The 14,055-nt window shown below is 42.0% G+C and overlaps 1 pseudogene; it reads right to left on the bottom strand.

Annotated features, from left to right (window-relative positions):
- Positions 1-10,419: 10,419 nt before the first annotated feature.
- Positions 10,420-12,501, bottom strand: LOC106675553 (interferon-induced protein 44-like; annotated as a pseudogene).
- Between the last annotated feature and the right edge of the window lie 1,554 nt (positions 12,502-14,055).

Below are 14,055 nucleotides of genomic sequence, written 5' to 3' on the forward strand. Positions count from 1 at the left end.
CGTGGCATCAGCTACAGCAAAGCTTCAGCGACAGCAGAGATACTTGGAGGCAGTGGCAAGGAATACAAACCATCACAGACTACAAGCCCACTCTGCAGACCGTGGTGACACAATCCCTAGACAGTGTGTGGAGATCCGATGCCAAAATCAGTACCGCCGTTCCCACATGCCTCAAAGCCTCCACCATCATTACTGTACCCAAGAAGTCATCTACCTCCTGCTTTAAGGACTACCGTCCTGTCAAACTCACCTCCATCATTATGAAGTGCTTTGAACGGTTAGTCATGCATCAAATCAAATTATCGCTTTCGTCAAAACGCTCAAGTGATGATGGAATTTCAACTGCCCCTCACTCAGCCCTCACACATCTCAACACTAGAGACTCATATGTCAGAGTGCTGTTCATAGACTTCAGTTCAGCGTTCAGCATTATCGTTCCCCAGCAACTCATTCACAAACTGGATCTGCTGGGGATCAGCACCTTGCTGTATAACTGGCTGCTAGATTTCTTGACAGGAAGACAGCAGATAGTACGAGTCAACAGCAACACCTCCAGCCCAAGAACACTGAATACGGGGGCTACCCATGGATGTGTGTTGAGCCCCCTTCTCTTTACTCTGCTGACCCACGACGAGATCTACTACAGGGGTGAAGTTAACCATCTGGCAGAGTGGTACAGCAACAACAACCTGTCCCTGAATGTGGAGAAGACCAACAGCGACTCTACTTCCTCTGCAAACTGAGAAGCACAAGAGATTCAACCCCCATTATGAGCACCTTCTACAGAGGCACAGTTGAGAGTTTCCTCACCAGCTGCATCACTGTGTGGTATGACTCCTGCACTGGGTTCTGCAGGAAAAATTGACAACGGGTAGTGAGAGCAGCCGAGAGTATTGTGGGGACCTCTCTTGCCTCCCTCCCCAGGAGATCTACTGCACCTGCCTCATCTGGAAGGTCCTCTCCATTACAGGTGACTCCACTCATCCCTTCAACAGTGTCTTCAGTTTGCTGCCATCAGGAAAGATACTGAAGAGCCTCCGGGCCAGAACACGCAGACTGAGAGACAGCTTCGTCCATTGGGTTGTCAGGATGCTAACCATCTCTGAATTGAGAAGGGGGGCCCAAGGGTACATCTTTCGCCATCTTACAGTGCTGTGATTGTAGCCATTCCCCACTTTCTGTGAATGGTACTCATGGCCATTGATCAGTAGGCTTTGATTAGTTGTCATTGATCAATGGTCATAAGAATTTGCATCCTATCATGGAACTAACCCCCCAGCACATTGTTCATTCAGTGGCGCTAGTTTCCTTCACTATGCAAATGTACTGTTTATAAGGTTGGAGAAACCTGCAGTCAGCTGAGACTGAAGAAGTCACTTGGATGAGGGACAAAACGTTTCTCCCACTGAAAATGTCCAGATGAACAGAATCAACCTTTTGGGATTTACTTACCTGGATGATTAAGCACGCATCAAGACGTTATTTTATTAATATTTTTAAAATGATCGCGGCACACACAAAATTTTTTGCAGCACAAACCAGCACAAATGTAGCACAAACGTTTAACATCAATTTTGTTTGATTTGGGTAATGTGGGGGGGCTGGTTGACCTCTGATGACCTCTAGAATTTTTTATTAATATCTTTAAAATGATAGCAGCACAAACGAAAATATTTGCAGCACAAACCAGCACAAACGTAGCACAAACATTTGATACCACTTTTGTTGGATTTGAAGAAGGTGGGGGGGCCAACTTCACTCACATGCTACAGACCCATGGCAGCCTTAACCAGTCAGCCAGCAGCTATGACCAGCACTACTTGTGCAGTTAATAGAAGGACAGGTAATGTTCGTCGCGCTGTTGCACACACACTCGTTTGTTTCGTTTGACATCAGTTTTGTTTGATTTGGGTGATGTGGGGGGGCTGGTTGACCTTTTGACCTTTACATTTTCATTAATATCTTTAAAACAGAAGCAGCACAAATGACAATTTTAGCAGCACAAACCAGCACAAACGTTTGATACCACTTTTGTTGGATTTGAAGAAGGTGGGGGGGCCAACTTCACTCACATGTCTGTAGCTCTATCACCATTTTAGGGAACATATTTAGTTTTAAAGTAAGTTAGCGGGCTTTTCCTGCCTTTCTGGGGGGATTATATTGCACTAAAAACGATGTAATATGCATGTCCACATAATTATGGATTATTAAAATTGTGATATTTAAAAAACACACGCTGTATCTTAAAGAACATAAATTAGGAAATAGATAATATTAGATTGATATTTTAAATATGACAAAATGCTTATTTTACGCCAGTAAAATTCTTGTATCTCTGCAGTTTAAACATTTAATAAACTTTCTGCCTGCACAGTGGATAGTGAAACAAATGGAATCATCTATATTGTATATTGTAGCTCTGGTTATAAATAATAAGGGAAGGATTCTGGATCATCACCATGATGGAAACTTGTGGCCATAGTATATACAGTATTCTGAAGAAGGTCTAAAATGTCACTATATGTACTTGCTTGTGTGTGTATAGATTTTTTAAAATTATTACTCATTATATAACATTGTCCAGACATGGCTGGTAAGGACACGAGTACGAAACAGTGACAGAAATAGCTGTGTGAGGCTACTAAAGGCAGTGGATCCCTCAGCAGCTGGATTACAAAGAGCACATGTAACATTAACACATGTACCAGATGTTGGAGAGGTATTCAGGAATGTTTTGCTTCTATAACATTTTTCCGGCATCGTTTTATTATAGGTTAAGTGCAGGAATTATTAGGTGTGGAATATTAAATAATAGTTTATTGCAATAGCAAGTTGTGCCTTGTTCTCAGATGGACAGCAAGTGGAGAGTGATATATGAGATGAGGAGATGAAGGAGGAAGAGAAGCAAGGAGTGATTCACAGGCAGAGCCGAGTTTATTTCTCACAGTTTGTTGTTGGCTTATGGTTCCAAGCGCTTTCGGTAAAACTAAGAAACGGTAAAAACTATTTTCTAAGGAGAGCGCTAGCAAACAGCTTTGCCTGTGAGTGAAAAAACAAAAAGAAAAAACACTCCTTCCCTATTGGTGGAAAAATGTACCATGTCAACCAATCAAAAAATGATATGGCAACATGTGGCATTTGGTTGTTTGGGAAGAGGGGGAAGTAGGAGTGACCGGCGAGAGAGAGAGAGTGAGTGAAAGAGAGAGAGAGAGTTTTGATATGTGAGAGGTTTGTGACGTTTGCCGTGTCTCAAGTTAGTGTGTTGTCTTGTGTAGTTAGTGTGTAGTGTAGTCGTGTTTTGCTTTGTGTGTCAGTTCTACTAGTGAACGTCACAGTTGCTGCAAAAAAGCCACCAAAGACAGATTGTAGTGTAAACGCTGAGTGACACACCTGCTGTCAGACCTGCAGGTTTATCCCTGTGCTGTTCTCATCTGTGTTATAGTGGACACAAACTATTTTTTGGAGTTGCATAAATAATTTGTGTGCCTTCTTATCTGATGCAGAACAGCTGATTCTTCTGTAAAGTAGTTTTAAGTAGTTATATAAAAAACTGAGCCTTGGCTGCATTTTTAGGTAAATAGCACCATATAACTTTGTTGTTTGCAAAACGTACAATTTATTAAAAAATGTACAATTTCTATTTGCATTTGAAGTTATGAAAATGATTCGTTAAACATGCTTGTGGTTTTTACAGTCAAAAATATCACTTTCTACTCGTATTTTAAATTTTGTCTGAATTTAGATAAATTGTGCTGATACAGTATGTCGAAATAACAAAATGACGTTGTGGTACAGAGAATTATTTAAAGTTATTCCTCACGAAAGAACTGCTGCTATTTTAGGAGGAAATGAGGGTCTCTTTCTCAATGTTTGGTCCCCTTTGCTTTCTTGGTTGTTATATTTTATGCTATTCTTGATAACGAATAAAAATTGTATATCTCAAAAAAAATAAAAAAATAACAAAGGTGAAATATAGTCAAAAACAGCCAATTATACCCTGGACCCCAGAGGGTCAAAGGCTAAAAGTAAAGTTGTCACCAAGTACTGTTTATATTTGTGTGTATTGCTGCAACTTTTTTGAGTATTAACTTGGTGCCTTTGTGTGAAATAATGGTAATATGAGGGACCGATCCATATGGTCACAAAGAATAGCCACTTGTGATACCACAAGAACTATTGGTACCACTCTGTGATACCAAAATGTGTTTCTGGTCAGCACCTGCACATTAAACTACTTAAACATTATAAATGTCTTCAAGCTCACACTGAGGCCTGTGGGGCACAATCAGCCACTGAGACAGTACACACATTTATGTGTATTTGTATATGAATATTTCATACTTTAAGGCTGCCTGTTTATTTAAGGCAGATGAACAAAATACATTGGAATTGTACGTGATAATATGACGGATGATAAATTCAATAGATTTTAAGTAGATACTTGTAAATTTTCTTAAAGTCTTATATGTTGAATTGACCAATGTGATCTATTCAAAGCCTCTCCCAGTCAGTGCTGTTCTCCATGCCTGTCTGACTGTACATGATGTTATTAGTACAAACACTTTAAAGGTGATCATTTAGGACTTCAGCAATAATACACACAGCAATGTAGTTAGCAATAAAACAGTTTAATTGGGAATTAACTTTAAAAAAAAAAAACAAACAACAAACAAACATCTCCTATTTCTTGTCACACAGGAAAAAAGCATCAATGTGCTGGAAAAGCTTGAAAAGGGACCTTGAAATTGCTTGAGAATTTGACCCTGAAAAAGGCGTATGAACCCTGAGAAATGTGCTCAAAGTAAGAAAGTCAAATTAGTAACCAAGCTGAATATTGTGCTATAAGAAAATATTATTAGTAGGTGAGACTACAAACTTAGTCTGGTGGTTGTGCCTGATAAAAAACAAAACAAACAAACAAAAAACCTATAAACTAAGCCCCCTGTTTAGAGGTGATTGTCAGTTTGATACCATGAAAACCGCTGTGTATCACCTAGTCAATCTAGTAATCAACAAGTACCTCACTGACAAATGCAGCGGCTGTAAGTTTGATCAGCCCAGCCAGAGACAGCACGAGTGTCTGCTGGAGGATGTGTTGGAGGATGTCTTTTACGCTGACAATTATTACAGCATCAGAAAAAGACTCCTCACCCCTCGTTTCATTCCTTCCATTCAACGTCTGCTGATTGCCCGCAACATCAAAATGGACGACGTCAAAGTCCGCACGGTGGCACAAACTGAAATCAGTAAGGAAAGTTTTTGACGCCGTCGCCGAGGCATACGACAATCTGGTGAGGTTGGACGTGGTGAAAATCGGACAGCTACACTTGGTCACAGAGTGACAAAGGAGGCTGCTAATGTTTTCTCTGAAACACTGATTCTTTTCAAAAAACAAAAAACATATTGTACCGTATCTTTCAAACAGCTACCCTGCTTATTTTTTTCAAACATGCATCCAGATTTGTCTTTCTTAAAATGTGGTAAAACCTGCATTTTACCACATTTTTAAAAGCATGTATCCTTTTTCAAACATGTATCCTACTTAAGCACACTTTTAAAACATGTATCCTGATATGGCCACCCTTCCAAGGCCCTGAGAAATTACCCAAATCACTATGGGATAAGGATGGGGACTTACCCTATGTACCCATGTAAACGGTGACTGTGAAGTTACAATTCTTTTCTGTTTAAAAAAAAAAAAAAAAGCATTTTTATTTTGTATATAAATAAATGTTAATGTTGTGCGACGGGATTGTGTGCTTCAATTTTACTTATAATGTGTCAAATCACTACAACAGACGGCTCAAGACGATGCCGTCCAGCATTACTGAAGTGACACTTTAACGATGCTGCATATCACAGTCTTTATGATGAAAAACATGTTCTCTCATTAGCAGATGTAGCAGAATACATTTATCGCAATGTATGAGCTACACTTCTTGTCAAAAGAAAAAAAGAAAGAAAAAGAAAGCTGATTGTAAAAGCATTCAAAAAAAGCTCCTGCCTTGACCTTCCTTCTGCAAGCATGCACATGTCACGGTTGGGCGGATCACACACAGTAATTCGGCGTGCTCGTGTGGCGTGCTGGCTAGACCCAAGCGCGGCGAAGGCTAGCGGTGGGTTTGGAGCAGACACGCAGTTATTCTAGTAACGATCAGTGCACGAAGCGTGGCTTCGGAACTGTCGTTACAGACAGAGAGCGAGCGGAGCCGGGAAGAGAAAAAGGATTGAAAGGGATAATCACTCACGGTTGCTGAATCAGGCGGAGACTGACGTCGGCAGAGTTTCGGAGCTCCTGACACGAAGAGAATGATGTCTGAGCGGCGAACAGGTGGGTGGCGTCTCTCTTTTAACCCCGGCCCCGTGATCAGCTGATCACAGCCGATCACCGGCTGACAGCACACATGCACGGTCGTCGTCGTGGGCTAGTTGAGTGGCCCCCAAGGTCTCCCGATCTGACCCCTTCAGACTTTTATCTTTGGGGTCATCTGAAGGCAATTGTCTATGGTGTGAAGATACAAGATGTGCAGCACCTGAAACTACGGATACTGGATGTCTGTGCTGGCATTTCTCCTGCCGTGTTGCTATCAGTGTGTGAAGAGTGGGAGAAGAGGGTTGCATTGACAATCCAACACAATGGGCAGCACATTGAACACATTTTATAAGTGGTCAGAAACTTGTAAATAACTCGTGAAAGAATAAAGTTACGTTGAAACCAAGCACACCATTATTTTTCTTGTGACATTACCAATAAGTTTGATGTGTCACATGGCCCTCTTCCTATTGAAAAAACAAAAGTAATATCCAAGATGGCCGACTTCTAAATGGCCACCATGGTCACCACCCATCTTGAGGAGTTTGCCCCCTCACATATACTAATGTGCCACAAACAGGACTTTAATATCACCAACCATTCCCATGTTATTACGGTGTATCCATATAAATGGCCCACCCTGTACATTTGGCTGAAATATGGTAAATATTCATTCAAAAAATCAAGACATACCAAAAAACGTAGAGTTGGCTGCTCGACTTGACTGAGAAGGATGCCTTTTTTAAACCACGATCCAAAGCCCGCAAGATGAAATCACGCGTGGTTTCACAAGATTTAACGTTGCTATATTATTGACTTACTTCACCTGAACATGATATGAACAACTTAATACACCCTTTCTGCACATCATGTAGTTTTTACACTATGTAGTTACATTTAACTTTAAAACATGTGGCAATTGTGTTAAATACATGCAAGATGCTTACATAAATCCAAGAGATGGCCAGTCCCTTTTTTTCAGTGCAGTCACTTTAATTTCAAAACTGTGTAATCTGTGTATATACTGTATATTCTGTGTATTTGTTCTCTCACTCTTATTGCCTGTTTATGCCCTGTCCTTATCTTCAACGTCATGCTGCTCTGTTGTATGTTTATATTGGGGTCAGTGCATTATATATTAGTCATCTACAGAGGGTGCAAAATGCCGCAGCTCGTCTTTTAACAGGCACTCGAAAGTTTGAGCACATTTCCCCTGTTTTAGCTTCACTTCACTGGCTGCCCATTTCTTTTAGGATTCATTTTAAGATAAGATAAGATAAGATAAGATAGAACTTTATTAATCCCTCGGGTGGGTTCCTCTGGGAAATTCGACTTCCAAAAAAAGCACAGCAACAACCGAAGTTACAGTTACAGAATTGTTATATATACACACACACACACACACACACACACACACACACACACACACACACACACACACACACACACACACATATATATAAATACAGAGACAAATATAAATAAAGTATACAAAGGGGATAAATAGAATAAATAGGAATAAAAAATAAAAATACAAGTGAATTGCACATTTCAAGTATTGAGTCTATTGCACTGTTGACTATTTACAAAAAGTATTGCACAAGGTATTGTACAGTGAGGTGAAGATGCACTACAGCTTAGTTGTTCCCCCCTCCTTTGTCCTCCTGTATCCTGTTTCCCCTCCCTCTCCCCTCCAGAGAGGAGTTAAACAGTTTGATGGCGTGTGGGACAAAGGAGTTTTTAAGTCTGTTAGTTCTTGTCTTTGGGAGAAGCAACCTGTCACTGAACAGACTCTTCTGATTGTTTATGGCCGTGTGCAGAGGATGCCCAGCATTGTTCATAATGTCCATCAGTTTCTTTAATGTCCTTTTCTCTGCCACTGTCACCAGAGTGTCCAGCTTCATGCCGACCACAGAGCTAGCCCTCCTGATCAGTTTCTCCAGCCTAGATGAGTCCTTCTTTGCTGTGCTGCTCCCCCAGCACACCACAGCATAGAAAAGTACTCCAGCAACCACCGACTGGTAAAACATCCTCAGGAGCTTCCTGCAGATGTTAAAAGACCTCAGCCTCCTGAGGAAGTACAGTCGGCTTTGGGCTTTTTTATACAGGTGCTCTGTGTTGCATGACCAGTCCAGTTTATTGTCCACCCACAGCCCGAGGTACTTGTACTTGTTGACCACCTCCACCTCCTCCCCGTCTATCTGAACCGGCAGTGGGCCTTCTCTGGACCTCCCGAAGTCCACAACCAGTTCCTTAGTCTTTGAGGTGTTGAGTTGCAGGTGGTTTGTGTGACTCCATGCGACAAAGTTCCTCACCAGACTTCTGTACTCCTCTTCCTGATCATCCCAGATACACCCCATGATGGCTGTGTCGTCTGCAAACTTCTGAATATGGCATAATTCAGAGTTGTAGCAGAAGTCAGAGGTGTACAGGGTGAAGAGAAGAGGGGACAGCACAGTTCCCTGTGGTGCTCCTGTGCTGCTGACCACAGTGTCAGACGTGATGTCCTTCAGCCTGACGTACTGTGGTCTGTCGGTGAGGTAGTCGGAGATCCAAGCCACCAGGCAGGGGTCCACCTCCATCCTGTTCAGTTTTTCCTGAAGCATACAGGGCCGGATGGTATTAAAGGCACTGGAAAAGTCAAGAAACAGGATCCTGACCGTGCCTTTTCCCCCATCCAGGTGTGAGTGGGCTCTGTGTAGGAGGTACAGGATGGCATCCTCCACTCCGACACCCGCCTTGTATGCAAACTGTAGTGGGTCCTGGGCATGTTGTACCTGTGGTCGGAGGAAGTTGAGGAAGAGCCGCTCTAGAGTCTTCATAAGATGTGACGTCAGTGCCACCGGTCGGAAGTCATTCAGCTCATTGGGCCGGTTCTTTTTGGGGACCGGGACGATGCAGGATGTCTTCCATAGGGCGGGCACTCTCCCCAGTCGCAGACTGAGGTTGAAGACTCGTTGTAGCGGCTCCCCAAGTTCAGCAGCACACGCCTTTAGCATCCTAGGACACACCTTGTCTGGGCCTGCTGCCTTTCTGGGGCGAAGCTTCCTCAGTTGCCTCCTGACCTGATCCACTGTGACACTGGGAGATGTTTGGGAAGAGGGGAGGGGGGGAGATGTCTTGCTGCTGAGAGAGGGATTGGAGGAGGGGGGTGTCATGGTGTCAGGAAGGGGGGGAAGCGAGGGAGGCAGGAGAGTGGGGAGAGGACTCTGTAGTGAAGGTGAGGGTGAGGGTGGGGGGGTTGTGGGCTGGTCAAACCTGTTGAAGAAGTTGTTGAGTTCGTTTGCCTTCTCCACAGTCCCCCCCACTGTGCTTTTCTTGGTGTTGTGGCCTGTGATGGTTTTCACACCATTCCAGACCTCCCTCATATTGTTCCTCTCCAACTTCTGCTCCACCTTCCTCCTGTAGGTGTCCTTTGCTTCCCTCAGGCAGCGTTTCACCTCCCGCTGTGCTGCTTTCATCTCCTCCTTCACTTTGCTCCTGAAAGCCTTCTTCTTCATGTTGAGGACAGCTTTGACTTCCTGTGTTACCCACGGTTTGTTATTAGGATAACACCGTACCGTCTTAGCAGGGGCGACTGTGTCCACACAAAAGTTGAGGTAGTCTGTAAGACAGTGTGTCGCCCCCTCTATGTCCTCACCATGTGGGCTCAGGAGCACATCCCATAAAATTCTTAAAATTCATAAAATTCTTTTATTTACTTTTAAAGCTCTCCATGGCCTAGCTCCATCTTATCTCTCTGAGCTGCTACAGCCTTATACACCCACCCGCTCTCTCAGGTCAGCTGATCAGCTGCTCCTGAAGATACCCAGGACTGGGCGTAAACTTAGAGGAGATCGTGCTTTTGCTGTAGCAGCTCCCAAACTGTGGAACGAGCTTCCTTTAGAGATTAGACAGGCCAGTTCTTTATCTGTTTTTAAGTCACTCTTGAAAACCCACCTCTTTACCCTGGCCTTTGACACCACGTGAGATGTTGGTTTTTTATTTTAGTTGTTTTTAGGTGATTCGATGCTGTTTTATCTTGTTTTTGTTTTAACATAGGGCTGTTTTAATTTTATGTTTTATGTGTTTTATTTATTTATTTTGCTGTTTTCTGTTATTCTATTCTATTTGTTGACGTAGTCCTCTCCAAAGTTGATCATCTGCTTCAGAGCAGCCAGTATCAGTGTGTCGATGTCATCATCTGTTTGGATCTCAGAGTGGTAGTTCTTGACAGGAAAGATGCAGTCCAGTGGAATACCTGATGTCACACTCACTATCTCCATCTAAATTTTAACAGTTTAACCTTTGTTAGCATTTATTTTACTTAAAATTTACTTGAATTAAACTTATACTTATAAATACTGAAAATTTAAAACGTTTTAAAAAATTTACCGCTAGAAAAGTACCTGTTCCTTCAACCAGGTGCTCTTATACACATTTCTTATATGTTTTTTTAACTTCTGGACAGGCTTCATCAATTTTGGTGAGAATTGCCATTTGGGGAATTCCTGTCAATACACAGAATATCAGAGCTGAAGTGATGTTTGTCAGCTTATTTAATTCATTTTGGGTTTATCCTATAACCACGCTTGGCTCTTACCCATGTCCCTGGCTGCAAGTCTGACAGTCCTCATCTTTTTTATTATATCATCACTCATGAGTTTTATTTTGTTGGCATCGAGCACAGACACTAAAACATGAACTTTGTCATTTAGAGTGGGCTCCTTGTTGTACTTATGATCATGTTCGGATAATGAAGATTCAGGACTGACCTGGAAAACAATCAAATCAGTTAAACAAGTATATAAAAATGTTTCACATGTATATACATGCACAGTGTAATTTCTCCCAAGGGTAACGAGGGATTGCCCCCTCCTGGTTTACATGTCCATGCCTCTGCCAGACTTTGATCCCCGTTGGAACAAATGTATCTCCTCCTCTGATTTTTAAATCTAACTTTTAAATACACCGTATGTGTTATTTAAAGGCATAATTAAATCGTGTCATTGTATACACCATTCAATAGTGTCTGCAAAAATACCTTAAACTTCATGATACCGTGTAACCATCCTTCAAGTGCCCATTCATGGCCAGTATGATGTCTTCCACCATAACTCCTGTGTCCTTCTTAAGGCCCATGATGTCAGTGAAGGCAAAAGGATAAAAAGTTCCTGGTCCTCCTTTGTGAATTTTGAAAGTTTCATACTGTAAAACAAAAGGTTTTAACGATTCTGATAACAGGGTTACCTAATCACTGAAGACTACAAAGCTGGTTTCTGGTTTAGTATAAGGCTGATATCTGTGAGAACAACTACGGAGAAAAGTAAAGTGAAACTAAACTTCAGACAAAGATTCAAGAAGCAAAAAATACCCCCCCCCCCCCCCCCCCCCCCCCCCCCCCCCCAATCTGTCACGCAAGAGCAGACCACATCCTAAGACCTCTAAGTGCTAATCTTTACTGTGCTGTAGTGGAAAAGCAAGTGAGCTTGGTTCTACGTGCAGCTTTATAGCTGTTTAGTTTCAGTCCCCTAGTTTTGTTACAAATTGCATGACTTTTGTTTAACAAATTGCACAAAATACATGAGCTTGACTAAACCATACTAGAATTAAAACTGTTAATACTGTTTTAGTGAAGCTCTTCCCAAAAATTCCATCTGCCAAAGCATTTGCGGCCATTCTGCCTTGTAAAAGAGCATCAACTGAGTTGATGAAGCTGGACTTGCCGGCACCAACGGGTCCATGAAGAAGAATTCTGAGGTGCTGGAGCTCAGAGTTATGAGGCTGGTAATTATTTATGCTCTGGCGATCATTGGTTTTGCCACTGTTCAAAGAAGAATATTTATGAAGTTAAAGTCAAGAAAGTGAAACTGATAGTGGTGCAGATACAGTGGTGAGACTATGCTATGAACACCAATGAGAATGGGAAATTCAGCTGACAGCAACCGATTTTTGCAAGTAATTAATTTACAACATTTACGTGGCAACAAAAAGCCCATTAAGGATCAAACACTCACTTCCACTGTATTTTCCTCCATTCTTCACTTAAAGCTGAAAAATTGCACAGAATTGACAAAGAAAACAGAAAATATTTTTTAAGAAAGCATTTCTTAAAAATATGTAATTTTTTCTGATCTGTTTGACTTTATTGTGTTATGTTTTATCTTACTCGTTGGAGTGTTTACAGGTCGAGACTCTTGTCCTCCCATTGCTAAAAAAAAAGCACAATAGTACATCCATACATATGCATTAAAACATTTAGAACATAACACTCTTTGCCCAAAATCTATTAGACCAATGAAAGTACCAATGCTTTCATTGCTATATTAATCAAACTGGGGAAATACAATTCACTAATGTATTTTTATTGATTAAAAAATTAAATAACAGGAAAATGTGTTTTTGAAAAAATATATTAAATTTATTATGTTTGTAATACAGTTTTACACGCTCCATTAAATAAAGTTTATATGAAGATCACAAACCATCTATAACCAAAACTTTATTTTATGGTCACACATTATATATATACATTTTTAAGCAATATTACCTTGTTAAATGTTTTTAACATCTTATTTAAATATATTTTTAACCATTTTTACAGACAAAATAAACTTAAATTCACATGAACTCATGACAGAAATCTACTGCTCTCACCATGTGCTATAAAGAACACATGGCCTAAACAGCAAGCTAAAAATATCTGAGACAGGAGCATCGGTTGAGATAGTTTCCAGGACTTTGTTGTGAAACTGTAAACAGACACTGATAAAAGTTAAAGAAAACAATAAAGAAATAAACAACAACATCGCAGTGTAATTACATAAATCATGGAACAACATGAGTTCACAACAACTGCACACTCCATTCAGTAATACGGTAAGCTTTTCCACAACGCACTGCAATATTAAAGTGAACAGCTCAGGAAAATGATCAGAGAAATCACATAAGTCAGATAAAGAGGAGTTGAAAAGGGTGCAGAGAGAGCTGAGGGGACTGATAAGGAATGGGAAGGAGAGCTACAGGCAGAAGATGGAGAACCAGCTTCAACAAAACAACGTTGGTGAAGTCTGGAGAGGCCTCAGAACCATCTCGGGCCACAAACAGCAGAACTCTCTGCCTGGGAGGGATGTGAGATGGGCAAATGAACTGAATCATTTCTTCAACAGATTTGACTCAGCCATGAGGCAGTCTGCAACATCGGCTGCAGACTCACCCACCCCCACTGCTGCTGTTCCACCTCAGACACTTCACACCTCCTCTATTCACCCTGCTCACTCCCCCCCACCCCCAACAACAGCATCCAATACACACTCAACACAAGGCTCCAGCCTGTCTCTCTCAACCACCCAGGTTAGGAGGGAACTGAGGAGGATTAATGGCAAGAAGGCAGCGGGTCCAGATGGCATCAACTCGAGGGTCGTCAGGTCCTGCGCGGACCAACTGTGTGGGGTGATGGAGCACCTCTTCAACCTCAGCCTGAGGTTGGGAAGAGTCCCACAGCTCTGGAAAACCTCCTGTGTTGTACCAGTGCCAAAGACTTCACGCCCCAAGGACCTCAACAGCTACAGGCCGGTGGCTCTGACATCCCACCTGATGAAGACCCTGGAGCGGTTGGTCCTGGCTCAGCTTCGGCGCCTAATAAGCTCATCACTGGACCCACTTCAGTTTGCCTACCAGCCTGGCATTGGAGCGGATGATGCCGTCATTCACCTCCTACATCGTTCCCTCGCTCACCTGGAGACCGCTGGAAGCACTGTGAG

This window comes from Maylandia zebra, linkage group LG4 (genome assembly GCF_041146795.1).
Source record: "Maylandia zebra isolate NMK-2024a linkage group LG4, Mzebra_GT3a, whole genome shotgun sequence".
Classification (NCBI taxonomy): Eukaryota; Metazoa; Chordata; class Actinopteri; order Cichliformes; family Cichlidae; genus Maylandia; species Maylandia zebra.